The sequence below is a fragment of the Passer montanus genome, unplaced genomic scaffold (genome assembly GCF_014805655.1).
Source record: "Passer montanus isolate IOZ18808 unplaced genomic scaffold, ASM1480565v1 scaffold12, whole genome shotgun sequence".
NCBI lineage: Eukaryota > Metazoa > Chordata > Aves > Passeriformes > Passeridae > Passer > Passer montanus.
Genome location: NW_024358722.1, coordinates 1,993,041 through 2,005,407, shown reverse-complemented (window position 1 = coordinate 2,005,407; position 12,367 = coordinate 1,993,041).

The following is a 12,367-nucleotide window of genomic DNA, read 5'->3' as shown; positions in this document are numbered from 1 at the left end:
TATTGGACAGTTCCTGACTTTCTCTGAAATCCTGTGGTTCAATCTAAATCAGATAATAAAAAAACTTCAAACTTATCAATATAACAACTTGTCAGGGAAGCTGTGGCAGTTCTTTGGAAAAAAAGCTGTGCTCCACTGGCAGCTCCCATTCCTGCTGGGCTAGAGTAGGGATCTTGTATTTTTCACATGATCTGGTCCATTAAAATTAGCATATAGTGAACTAAACCAGGATCCAGGCATAAACAAATGCATGATCCTTTATTGGCATAGTTTTAGCTTGTTTTGGGCATGTTAGAAACTCTGTCTGGGTCTCCATAGAGAGGGACATTGCTCATACCAGAGTGGCTCTCCACCCTGTCCATCTCTGAGCAGCAGCCTGGGACACATAGAACTAAGGGAACACCGCTCCTTCTGCAGGTTTTATATGGGTGGTCAGCAGTTCTCCTGGTCTTTTGAAAGTCGTTGATCCTGGAATCCTCAAAGCAGCAAGCCTGCTGCACCTGCTGGTTACCTGCTGTGCTGCTCCAGACCATGTGTTTGTGTGAAAGGAGAGAAATCACTGTTAGTGTCTCCTGATCAAAGTGAAGGTGAAGGAGGGGCTGCATGTGTGCCCTGCAGGACCTGTTGTTCATGGGCTTTAACTCATTATTTCTTTTTAGGGAGGTGTTTTTATCTCTCTATATCATTTCACCTTTACACCGCCTGAAACAAGGCACCCAGATGCAGAACTTTAGGAAGCTGGGGCTGTGTTTCTGAGCTGTTCCTCACAACAGCTTGGGAGGAGAGTTAGGAAGGGGTGCAAGCCATTGTGGATGAGGGAAACCTTTCCCACATCCATGATGCCAGTCCTGTTCTGTCCCCCCAGCTGTGGGACAGAATTGGGGTTTTCAAATGCACCCTTTGTGGGGTTCTGCTCTGGTCCCAGTGAGGCTGATGGTCAATATGGGTCCTCCTTTACAGGCAGACAAGTGATGTGAATCAGACACCCCTGGCCAAACAGGGCACAGACAGGTTTTTATCAGGCTCCAGAGAAACGTGTCCAAACTCCCTCACCAGGAATGGATGGGGGCAGAGGAGACCCTCTGTTCCCAGTGAGTGCCTGAGTGACGTGGCAAATGCTCCCTCATGTTTCCCAAGTCAGAATGGTCATTACTGTTAGCTCAAGCAGAGCCAGGGCTTTCCTCCCAGAATAAGTAAAGAGCCCTATTAAACCCACCTAATGACAACACAAATCATGTTGAACAGAAAATGTCTTGTGCTCCCTACTCAGGCTGCAGAGGCTTGTGGGTTTTGTCCTGGTTTTCCCATTCCTAATTTGCCTGTGGGAAATACTGCCTTCCCCCAGCCCTCCCAGTGCCAGCACACAATAGCTGCTTGTTTTTTTGCCTGGAAGGAATTGCTGAGCCTTTAAATAGCTGGAATTTGGTTTATTTTTCTTCTGTACTTCAGCTCATTCATTACTCAGTCATAGCATCCTAAAAGTGAAGATTTCCAAAAGCATTGGCATTTACCTATTTTGTTTTGGTTTGGTTTTTTTTACCACAAAAAAATGATGCTCTGCATCTTGAATTTCATGCACCAGCTCAGTGTTAGTGTCACTAACTAATCCTGCAGTGAAGTGTCAGCTTCCAACAAATTAATTCACATGCCATTAAGCAAACATCAACTGAGTGGTGAGGACTAGCAAGAGCTGATGGCAGTGTAGCTGGCTCAAATACAGCTGTAAAGGTCAATTATTTTTTATGTCAGAGAGACTTGGAAAGTTTCGTAGAAGCCCTGTGGAGGCTGTCCAGGCTTGCTCTTCCCTCCAGCACTCTGGGCTCAAGGGCAGAGAAACACCTCAGGGAGTGCCCAGCTTTTGTGGATGCTCTCATCTCTGCAATTGCTTTCTTTAAGCTGCTTTACCCTTCCAGGAGGCTTCTGTGCATTTTAAGAGGTTTAAAGGAAGGACAGAATCCATGGCCTAGAGTTCTGTCTCTGCCCGTGGCTCCCTGCACAAAGCTCCCCCAGTGAATGCCACACCATGACATGCACCCAGGGGTGCCATGGTCAGCCCATGCTTTTGGAGAGTAGGGATGAGCATGGCATGGGAACCTGCACTGCATCCTTCAGACAGACAGGCAGGCAGCCTCTAGCGCCTCCCCAGCTGGCTGGTTTTTTACTAAATAAATAGACATATCATTATTTATTGATAATAAACTAATATTGCGGAATTAAACTAAGTATAAAATGGAATCTGTTCAGAGCTTGACTACACATCTTCCTGGTCCTGCCCTGTGGCATGACCTATTTGTACAGCACTTCCAGAGCAGTCAGCTCCTGAGAATCAACTTTTTCTCCCTCAGCCTGTCCCCTGCACATGTTCAACTTCCTAAATGGTCTCTGAGGATCTGCTTTTTGCCTGCAGACCAGGTAATCCTATTGGTCATGACACTCTTCCCTGACTGTGTGTCATGAGCTGATCTATACTTCTTCCTTATCATGTGGGGAGGTTTATGGAGAATGCAGTTGAAGAAATAAAACCAAAAGCTGCAGCTGAACCTGGGTCAGACAAGTCCCTTCTCTCTGCCCAAACACACAGACAAAACTGCTAGTTCTTGAAGACTGTAACAATAGGTTTGGGGCTTCTTAAGGAACACCACAGGGAACAGGACCTTCACCTGGAGAGCAGATATTTCTGGCAGTGGTTAGGAAGAAGTCCAAGAATATTTGTAAATTTAATGCAATGCATATAGGGCTTTATTATAAATATACATCTTCAAAAAGTTGACCTATAGGAGTATTGTAGCAGCAGTGGAATAAGTGAACAAAGTATGTGAAATAAGTGGGTTGGGGGGGTTAAAAAGAAAGGGACACATGCATATTCAAAGCTAACCACAAGTCCTTCCATCACTACTGAGGCCTGGGAATGATACAAGGTAGGAAGGGGGGGTGAAAACATCTACAGACTCTTCTTCCCTCTGCCCTCCTCCCCTGGGTGCAGGACAAGCTGCCCTGAGAGGCAGGATGGGGTGGGATGAGGAAGATGTGCAGCAGCCAGGAGAGACAGTGCACTCAGGCTGCTGCCAGTGGAATGAGCTGAAGCCTTTGAGTCTGGGCTTGTCCGTCTCACAGCAGTGAGCAAAGGATGTGCATGTGCAGGCTGAGGGAAGCCCATCCACAGGGGCCAGGGAAGGACAATCAGGTCAGCTGTCTTCTTTCCTATGCATGCTGCCAGTCGTTTCTTGGTTTCCATGGAAACTGGCTGCTGCAGAAATGATGTTATGAAAATTACTTCTGAGATTTAAAGCTAACAGATTTGCTTTGCTCCAAAGAGAGCAGAGAGACTGATCACTGTATTGCCCTGCGTGTGGTATGAAAGTGGTTTCAGAGAAGTTGCAGGTACCCCAAGACAGCCTGCACCACCTGCCCTGTGTCACTGACAGCCTGTGCAGCCCCAAACCCCAGCCAGGGGAGAAGGGGAGGAGGAGAAGGTGGAGAAGGAAGGAGCAGGAACTTCAGATCCCATTAGCTCCTTACTGGTGGGTACAGCTCACACCAGCACAAGAGGCAGCGCTGTTGCCATCTCTGGGGGCAGAAATTTATTGTTTGCCCTGCAAAGTCCAGGCCAGCATTAAGCCAGCAGATGCACCAGCCGTGTGTTGAGCATGTGGTGAGATATCCAAGAGGCCTCAAGGAGACTGTGCTGCAGCACCCTGAGAGGAAATAGTAAAGGCAGCAATGGTGGCTGAGAGACAAGTGCAGCCACTGTGAGGCTGCCTGTCCCTCTTACCCAGGTACTGAGCAGGGCACTCTTTATTCAGTGTTTGCTTTCACACACTGAGTGGTCAAACATCAGACTTGTTGGATAGGCCTACTCTTACATAAGTTGCTCTCAGAAATACATGTATTATTTAATAAACCAAGGTCATGCCTCGCTGAGAAGCTCTGTAGCAACAAAGCGAGCCAGTCTTTGATGGAATAATTGGCACAAAAGCATGCAGAACTTAAAAAGCTTAACTCTCCCTCCATATTATTAACTACTCAATTGAGTTTCATTTGGAAGGAGTCCATGGAAGTATAAAGAGGTATTTAACCAAACAAGAGAAACTCCACAGCCCAGGTTAGGCAGTGTGGTGAGACTGTGGTCGATGATCAGGACGGGTGGTGTGAAGACCAGCTGTGCCCACCACAGCAGTGATTCACATCTCCCAGGGAAAGGAGGCAGCACACATGTGTACAGCCCTGTGCCTGCTCAGATTAATGCAGCACTTGCACCTGCAGGTAATACCTTCAGCAGAAACCAGCCTTGGATAATAATCAGGCAATCACAAAGGATATCTGGAAGCAGATGCCAGTAGGGTGGAATTAATTTCTAGCATGAATTTTGATGTTTCTAGAAGTTGATCCAACATTTTACAGAAATGTTGTTGATAACAAAGAAATGCTGAAGGCAGCCAAATCAGACATTAATTTTTTTTTAAGTCCTACAATTGACAGTTGATCATAGCACTTACAAACAAGTGTTTGTAGTTGAAAAGTTCCTTGGTGCAGTGAGATGTACATGATCCTGGTATCTTCCTGTGAATATTTTTCTGCATCTGTGCTGCAAAATCCACTCAAAATTACTACACCAGGTTACCCATGATGCAGTTTGTGGGGACACTCCAAGGCTCTACAAAACTTGAGGATGTAAAACTACGGATGTAAAACTAGAAATCCTGGGAGCAATGCATACTCTGTTGTGGAGTGCTTCATCTCCTATGCAATGTTAAAGTGCATCTACGCAGGCCTGGGGAAGTATAAACACTAATTACTGAAGTCATCAAGAACTTTACAGTACAACTAAAAAGCAATGAGATACCTCTTAATTTAGAAGCAGAACTTGATGGTCTGTAAGCCGTCAAAGGAGGAACAAAGCCCCACAGAAGACAGATCTCTGGTGTTTTATGGGAGAAGTGTGTAGCTCACAAATTCTTGTAACTGCAGTGTTGAAGATACACAGCGTGAACAGACACAAGATTTGCCAAAGACCTGCTCTTACATGTAAGTTTAGCTGATCACTAAAGTGTTTAAAATAACATAATGGTCACTCCATGGAAGAGGACAGCAAGACAATAATGCATTATGTTATATATATATACATATATATAAGGCAGTGATTAAATGTACAGAGAGGGTTGGGTTCTGCTTGGGTTCTTTGGACTCAAGCTGCTGGACAGGCAGGGCACGAATCAGTTACCTACACACTGGCATTGGGTGCCTCTTGATTTGTACATAAGGTGTTTCCCCAGCTGATTTAAATCTAAATCTAAATGGGAATAACAAAACACTCATACCTGAAAGAAGCTTGTTTGGCATGGATAGAGTTTTCAGGATTGAGTAAGCTCGCCATCATGTAGCCTTTCCCAGGTTTGCTTCAGAGCCTTCCTCCCAGCTCATGTCAGAAAAGGCTCAGATGTTCCTTGGAGCCTTGCCAGGCAGGGTAGAGGCTGATGTGAGGGAATCAGCTTTCCAGCCTACTGCCTTTCTTCCTGGATGAGCAATTTATCTCAAGGCACTCCACCTCCTCTGAGCACCTCTCACCCACGTGGGCAGCACTCCCTGACAGAACAGCTCAGTAGTTTTCCTGATGAGTTTGCACAGTACTTGGCTTTGTGCTCCAGCTGGTCCAGCCATGGCTTAGCACTCAGGAACTTCTAGGAAAAGCACAGAGCCATGGCGCTGGCCAAGTGGCTGGGGCCAGAACAGAGTCAGGAGATGCAAAGGTCCTGCAAAAGCAACCAGAGGAGCCAGGTTCTGTATCCGACTCAGGCTAAGGAGGAAGCTTGGTCAGAAGATAAGGTGATGTTCAGAAGACAAGGCAAGAACCTGGACAGAAGAGAGGGATTCAAGGAAACTGTAGAAGAGACTGCCTGCCTTGTAAGAACCCAGTGAGTAAAGGATAGATTTGTTTTCAAAATCTTTATTCTGTCTTACAATGTTGTTTAGAGAGTTGTGTTATCAGTTTTAACTCCTTTTCTGTTCTAACAAAACAGCCTTGCACAGCAGTATGGTAAAAGGTGGAGAAAGAAGCACACAGTCAGTTCAGCTCAGTACCCTGGGTGACTCATCCCAGCAGAGGCAGCAACCCTGCCAGCTCAGGGATGCCAGTCCATACCTCCCTCTGCTCTCAAAGCCTCAGGCTGCCCCTAAGACAGCCAAACGCTCGGATCAGGGAAGGAGTGCTCACATCTGAATCCCAGATTGTTCAACTGGTCCCTTTTTATTCAGCCAAACACATCAACTTTCAAACCAGTCTAGAATTTGCTTGACTCAGTTGTGACAGGAGTGGAAACTGTAAGTTTCAAAGTTGGTTCCCAGTGTCCCTTTCCCATAGCAGTACACAAAGCATGGGAAAATCACCCAACAGCCCTGTGCAAATTGTTATTTGAGAATCTGACAAACGCAATTTGATCACACAGTGATTACTGAATCTATCTCAGATCACAACAGAGAGGCCTTCTGATAGTGTCATTGAACTTCTCCTATGTAGCTTTGTCTTGCAAACCAAGGTGTTCTTCAGCTCCCTGGTGCTGCCGTGCCACTGCTGTGCCCCAGCACTGGGACTCAGCACCCTCAGCACTGGGAGAAGAAATCAGGGCTGGCAGATGCACACCCAGAACTGCTGCAGGTGAGTCCAGCAAACGACATACACGAAATCTGTGTGTCTGATCAGTAACAGTACAGCTTGTTTTGGTTTTTTTTTTAACCGACTCACGCATTTGGTTCTCTGTCTGAGGGTAAAATGTATGTGAGAACTTCACTTCCAGGAACCAGCAGAATTTTGCCCCAGATGGAAGTTCTTTGGTCACTAACTGGGGCAGAGACAAAAAGGTATTAATCATGCAGGAGCAAGAGGAAGTTTTCTTGCTGAGAAGGTTCCTTCAAACCCTTCAGCACAGAAACCACAAGCTTCACCTCTTGCCTCTCTAACCTTTATTAAATTTTCCATCTGTGGCTGTTGCCTACAGAGCCATTTTCAAGTTTCTCTACAACTTGTTTTTTCCCCAATAATTATACTAACAAACTTAATAAGTTTGAAATTATCACTAGGCTTTAGGACTTTGGGAGGTTAGTGTTTTACTAAAATATCAGTGTTAAAAGGGATTCTGGAAACTTTTCAGAAACTTAGCTGGTTTAATTATGAAAAAATACGTTTAACCAACACTTAGAAAAATCTGCAGACTCTGGATTACTTGTATCTGACAGAGCTTTACAATCAATTCACATGACGTTCTTTGTAACTACAGATTGAAATTGTCTAAGAATATGAAATTAACTGAAAAAGCAGCCTTTTGTGGACAACATTAAAAAAAATTAGCACTTTCCTCAGCTGAAGTCTGCATGATTTTGTCAATTATCTGTCTTAGCTCTGGATGTGAAATCAGTTGCTTAAAAGCCCAGTGACAGGTGACAGATTGTTCTTAGCAGACACACCCCTAGTTACTAAGGAGCTGATGGTTTCTGAGGCTTAAATAAAAACAAGTGCTAAAATTCTCCTCCTCTGAATGCACAGCAGCTCTGGCCTTTTTTTTTTGAGAAAGACCTAATAAGTGAAATGGTGAGGGTTTGGGGATCATTCCATGATTTAACTTAAAAATAAGAGCGTAATGCCTGAGATTCTTCTTAGTGATTGGCCTTTTGCCACAACTTGTCTGAGCAGATAATTATGTCAGTTACAGATAAGATTTTAAGGACATCTCTAATATGTTCAAAATCTGAGACTTGCCTGTAGTTAAGTTGGGAAAAAATCCAGAACTTTGAACAGCATTAGTTTTTTATATTCATGACAATCATTTGAAAAAGATGGGGGATTTAAGACAAACTGCTGTATTGCAATGATCATCTTGAGTGATGAGTTTAAAGGCAAACAATGTAAACAGGAAACCATAAACTAGGGGAATGCACTTACTGCTCCCAAGCACAAGAGTGAGGTGAGAATCAGGAGGAAGCAACACCATTATTCAGCATTATACTGTCAGAAGCCCATGTTAGTGCTCTGAAGGATCATTCATCACAATAAACCCTCCTTTCTCTTCCTCACCTGAGAAGTGGCTCCTTTCTGAAGCACGGCATTTGGTGCTGGTTGTTGTTGAATATTCTGCCAACACAGACTTTCCCAGGACTGGAAGAATGACTCACCAGCCACCCCTGGCTGGTGTTAGCCTAATTTAGCTTCAGCAGACAAGAAAAACCAATCTATCAGACATCAATTATCTACGAATTTTAAACAGTTTGTAAGTGAGGCAATTAAGCACATGTTTAGCTCCTGCTCTTGTTCCTGCAGAGGTACTGAGAAGGCACAAGTCAGACATGCTGGGAAAATGGAACTATCAGCATGGGAAAATGTATGGGAAAATAAACCCACTAGTATAAAGGGAAAACCCCTTCTGCATAATTCAGTGGCCCCTAACAGATGTGGCCCGTGCTCAGGAGGTCTGAAGCTCAATTTAGGGAGAAGGTGGGTGTCTCACTGCTGAGGGCAACAGCACTGGGCTGTACCCTAGGGACACTCCAGAAGCTTCCCCAGCAGCACCCTGTGGCACACGGAGGGGGATGGCACCAGTTGAGTGCAGAGAGTGCACAGATCCCCCAGGTCCCTCTGGGAGCAGTTTCCCCAGCAACTCATGAAATAAATGGGCAGAAGATCTTTCTCTCTTAGCAGATACTGTATTAAGTTCCTCATCTTTAGACATCACTTAGGTCTCTTAATTCCATGTTGGCTCGTTGTTTTTAGAGGTTTTTTTTCCTGTAATATTGCAAAATCTGGTGAAATGCATTCTCATCTGCATACTAGGTCTGATGTCACTCCGCCCCTGCTACCTGCGGGGTCTGGTGATGGCAAGCATCCAAGGGGAACAATGGCTAATCACCAACCATTAACAGGTAATTGAAGAAGAACTCTTAACAACAGGTGGCTGCAACGTGCAGGTAACCTTCAATTCAACAGCCACTGGTTCAACTTGTTTAACTTTGTTTAACCTTAAAAAAAAAATTGATAACTTTTTACTCATAACAACTCAGACCTCCAGTTGTCCTACTACTTTCCAAAACCTCAGAGCTCAGCTTCTACATTACACACGCTGTCCCCCTCCCACCTAATTCTGATGGCTGTCTTGCATCAGGTGCCCTCTAGAGTTAATGACTTCAGCCCAGCACCTGATGCTTTAGGCAGGAAACCAGGGTCCTCCAAAATCAAAATGTGACAGAAGGTTGTAGCCCTCGGTAGCCAGTCACCAACAGACTGACTCAGCCTTCAGCCAGGTCACAGTGAGGCATCAGGGAAAGAGCAAAAATATTGGATCTGAAAACACCAAGCAACAAGATATGAGGTATTTTTAATCTCTGCTGCTTCTCAGAAAGCAGCAGAAACCACACCAGGTAGAGAAATATTTATATGCTAAATTAACACTCTCAGTGTGCAAGACATGAAGTCATTCCTGTCATGAACAAGAAAAACCTTGAATTCTTGCCAGGGAATCTGGACACCACAGCAGGACACCTAAGGTGCCTGCAAATCTGGAACAACTGTTTGGAAATAACATGTTGTGTTTGACTTTGAACTCTCAAATCTCATCCTTGCAGACTGCCTGTTTCTTGTGAGATCCTTCTGAAGCCATGTGCAATTTTTTTCCTTTACCCCTTGCCAAAGGTGTGTTATTTTGTGTAGGAGATCCTGCCCTAGCAGACTGAAACCAGCCTTTGTAGCATGATGAAACAACATACACTGACTTCTCTGAATCTCTCCATGTGTTTTGGATGGCAGCTGGCTCAGGAATGTACTGTAACTTCCAGTGGAACAAAACACCTTGCATGTGGCAGGGTACTAGCAGACAGTCATGTCACCAGACAATGTGGGGTGGGGATAAGCCAGTGAAATATACTTAAACTTGATTGCAAAACTAAAATAAAACACACAAACTCCTTGCCCTCCCACACCTGCTAAAGAGAAAAAACAAAAGGAAAAAAATCTCAGCAAGATACAATGAGATCTACCTGATACAACATCATTTTTTGAAGTTGATACATGGCACGGCTTCTGAGCATCCTTTCCAGTTGTCTGGTTTGAGTGTCTACTTTGATATGCTCTGCTCCTTGAATGTGAGTCCTCTCTCCCTGCACACTGCTAATTACACATCCACTGCACACTGCACGCAAAACAGATCACCAAAGTGGCTCCTGGCACACCACCTCTTTCCTCTCCTACCCTTCAGTTCAGTGATGTCACTGTCTCTGTTATAGCACTTTCTTTTCTCTGGGCTTTAGCCTAATCTTGGCAGAAATGCAAGAGCACCAGTGAGTCATGCAAAAATTTAATTTATCTAATATTGGATATGTAGGGAAAAGTGTAAGGACAGAAGAAGCACACCACAATACCTCCTCAGAATACCCTTGCAGCTTCCAGTGACTTGTGCTGAGGGAATTCTTATGTCTGAGAGGGTGCCTGAGCATTTAATAAGCTTAAATGTATTTTTTCCCCTATGAATTTTCTAATTTCGTTGTGCTACTTAAACAGCTTATTTCTAAATAAATTTCATACTCATGCAACTCTTTCCAGTTTGTTATGAATTCTCAGAAACCACATCCCAAAAGAAACAATTACCATACAAATACCTTATTAGCTCTAGCCTTCAGTTTTCCCTCAGGAATTAATAAAGATTAAGCCTGACACATTCACATGACAGACGTGGAACACGAGGCAGAGTTCGTAATAACCACCCTCCACACCCTTCGTGATAGAAACCTCAGGGCAGCCACTGCGTTTTGAAAAATGAAGATGTGAAATGGAAGGGGAAGTTCTGAAGTAAAGTTAGATGAACACATTAGGAATTAAATAGGGCCAAAGGAAAGTAGCTCAGAGGCAAGAAAGGAGTTCCTTCCACACTCTTGTGCCTATGACCCTGTGGGTACGAGATCACCATTCAAATTTGTGTCAGAAAGAGTTTATATCTCCCAATGTCTTCAGTTTCAAAAAAACCCAACAAACCAAAACCAAACAAAACAAACAAAAAACCCCCAGGTTCTGCAACTTACAGAATTGCAGATGAAGAAAAAAAGCCCAAACATGCAGAAATAAATAGTACCATCATCTGCTTGAAGTGGATTACAGTGACATACAAGACAACTTAAGTGTCTGTATTTTCCACCAATTAAGACATGTTTTCCATATTTAAGACATGCTTTATAGACAAAGTAATTTACATTATATGAAAAAAAATTATTATTTAAGGAAAACTCCTCTATTTTTAGTCAGAAGCATCCTTTAGTCCAATTTATACTAGTGAGTCAGGAAATTTTAAATCTAGCTCTACATCCAACAGTACAGCTGCAATTATAACCCTTATGTTTTATACAAACTGCCTTTTTAATATAAAACCCTCTTCCTTTTTGAATCAAGTGCCTAAATAACATAAAGAGATTAAAAGGTTTGGCAGAAAAAAAATAAAGCTATTAGAAGCCTGCCCTTATTTCCTTAGCTTTAAGAGGAGTACATTGAATTAAAATCTCTTATGTCTTGCAGATGAAAAGACTGTTTGTACCAGCAGTTAGGAACAAGTTAGGCAAAGTCAACCTACAGAAATAATCAGCAAAGCTACCCCAGAATAAAACTGTCATGCAGTTGAAGGTTAATTTGCATTAATATTAATGCTTGGGGGGGAAAAAAGGGTTGTTTTAAATTCAATCGCACGAACGTGGTTGCTGAGTGCCTTGGCAACAAGCAGCCTGCACACACTCCTTGTGCCTGCCCTGACCCCACAAGGGTTACTCTGACATAACCAGTATCTCTGCAGCCATCATAATAACCATTTACCCCCAAAAAACCATCACAGAATCACAGAATCATAGAGCACCTTGGGTTGGAGGGATTACTAAAGATCATCTAATCCAACCCCCCTGCAATGAGCAGGAGCATCTTCAACTAGATCAGCTTGCTCAGAGCCCCATCCAGTCTAACCTTGGATGTTTCCAGGGATGGGGCATCCACCACCTCTCTGGGCAACTTGTTCCAGTGCCTCACCACTCTCATGGGGAATAATTTCTTCCTAATATCCAATCTAAATCTACTCATTCAGTCTAAAGTCATCATTCCTTGTCCTATCACAACAGGTCCTGTTAGAAGGTTCCCCTCCAGCTCTCTTGCAGGCTCCCTTTAGGTACTGGAAGGCTGTTATAAGATATAGCCAAAGCTTCCCCAGCTCCCTCAGGGTGTCTCCATAGAGGTGCTCCAGCCTTCTGAGCATCTCTGTGGCCCTCTTTCACGCTCACTCCAACAGATCCATGCCTTTCCTGTCTGAGGACCCCAGAGCTGGATGCAGCACTGCAGTTGAGGTGTCTGTCATGACAG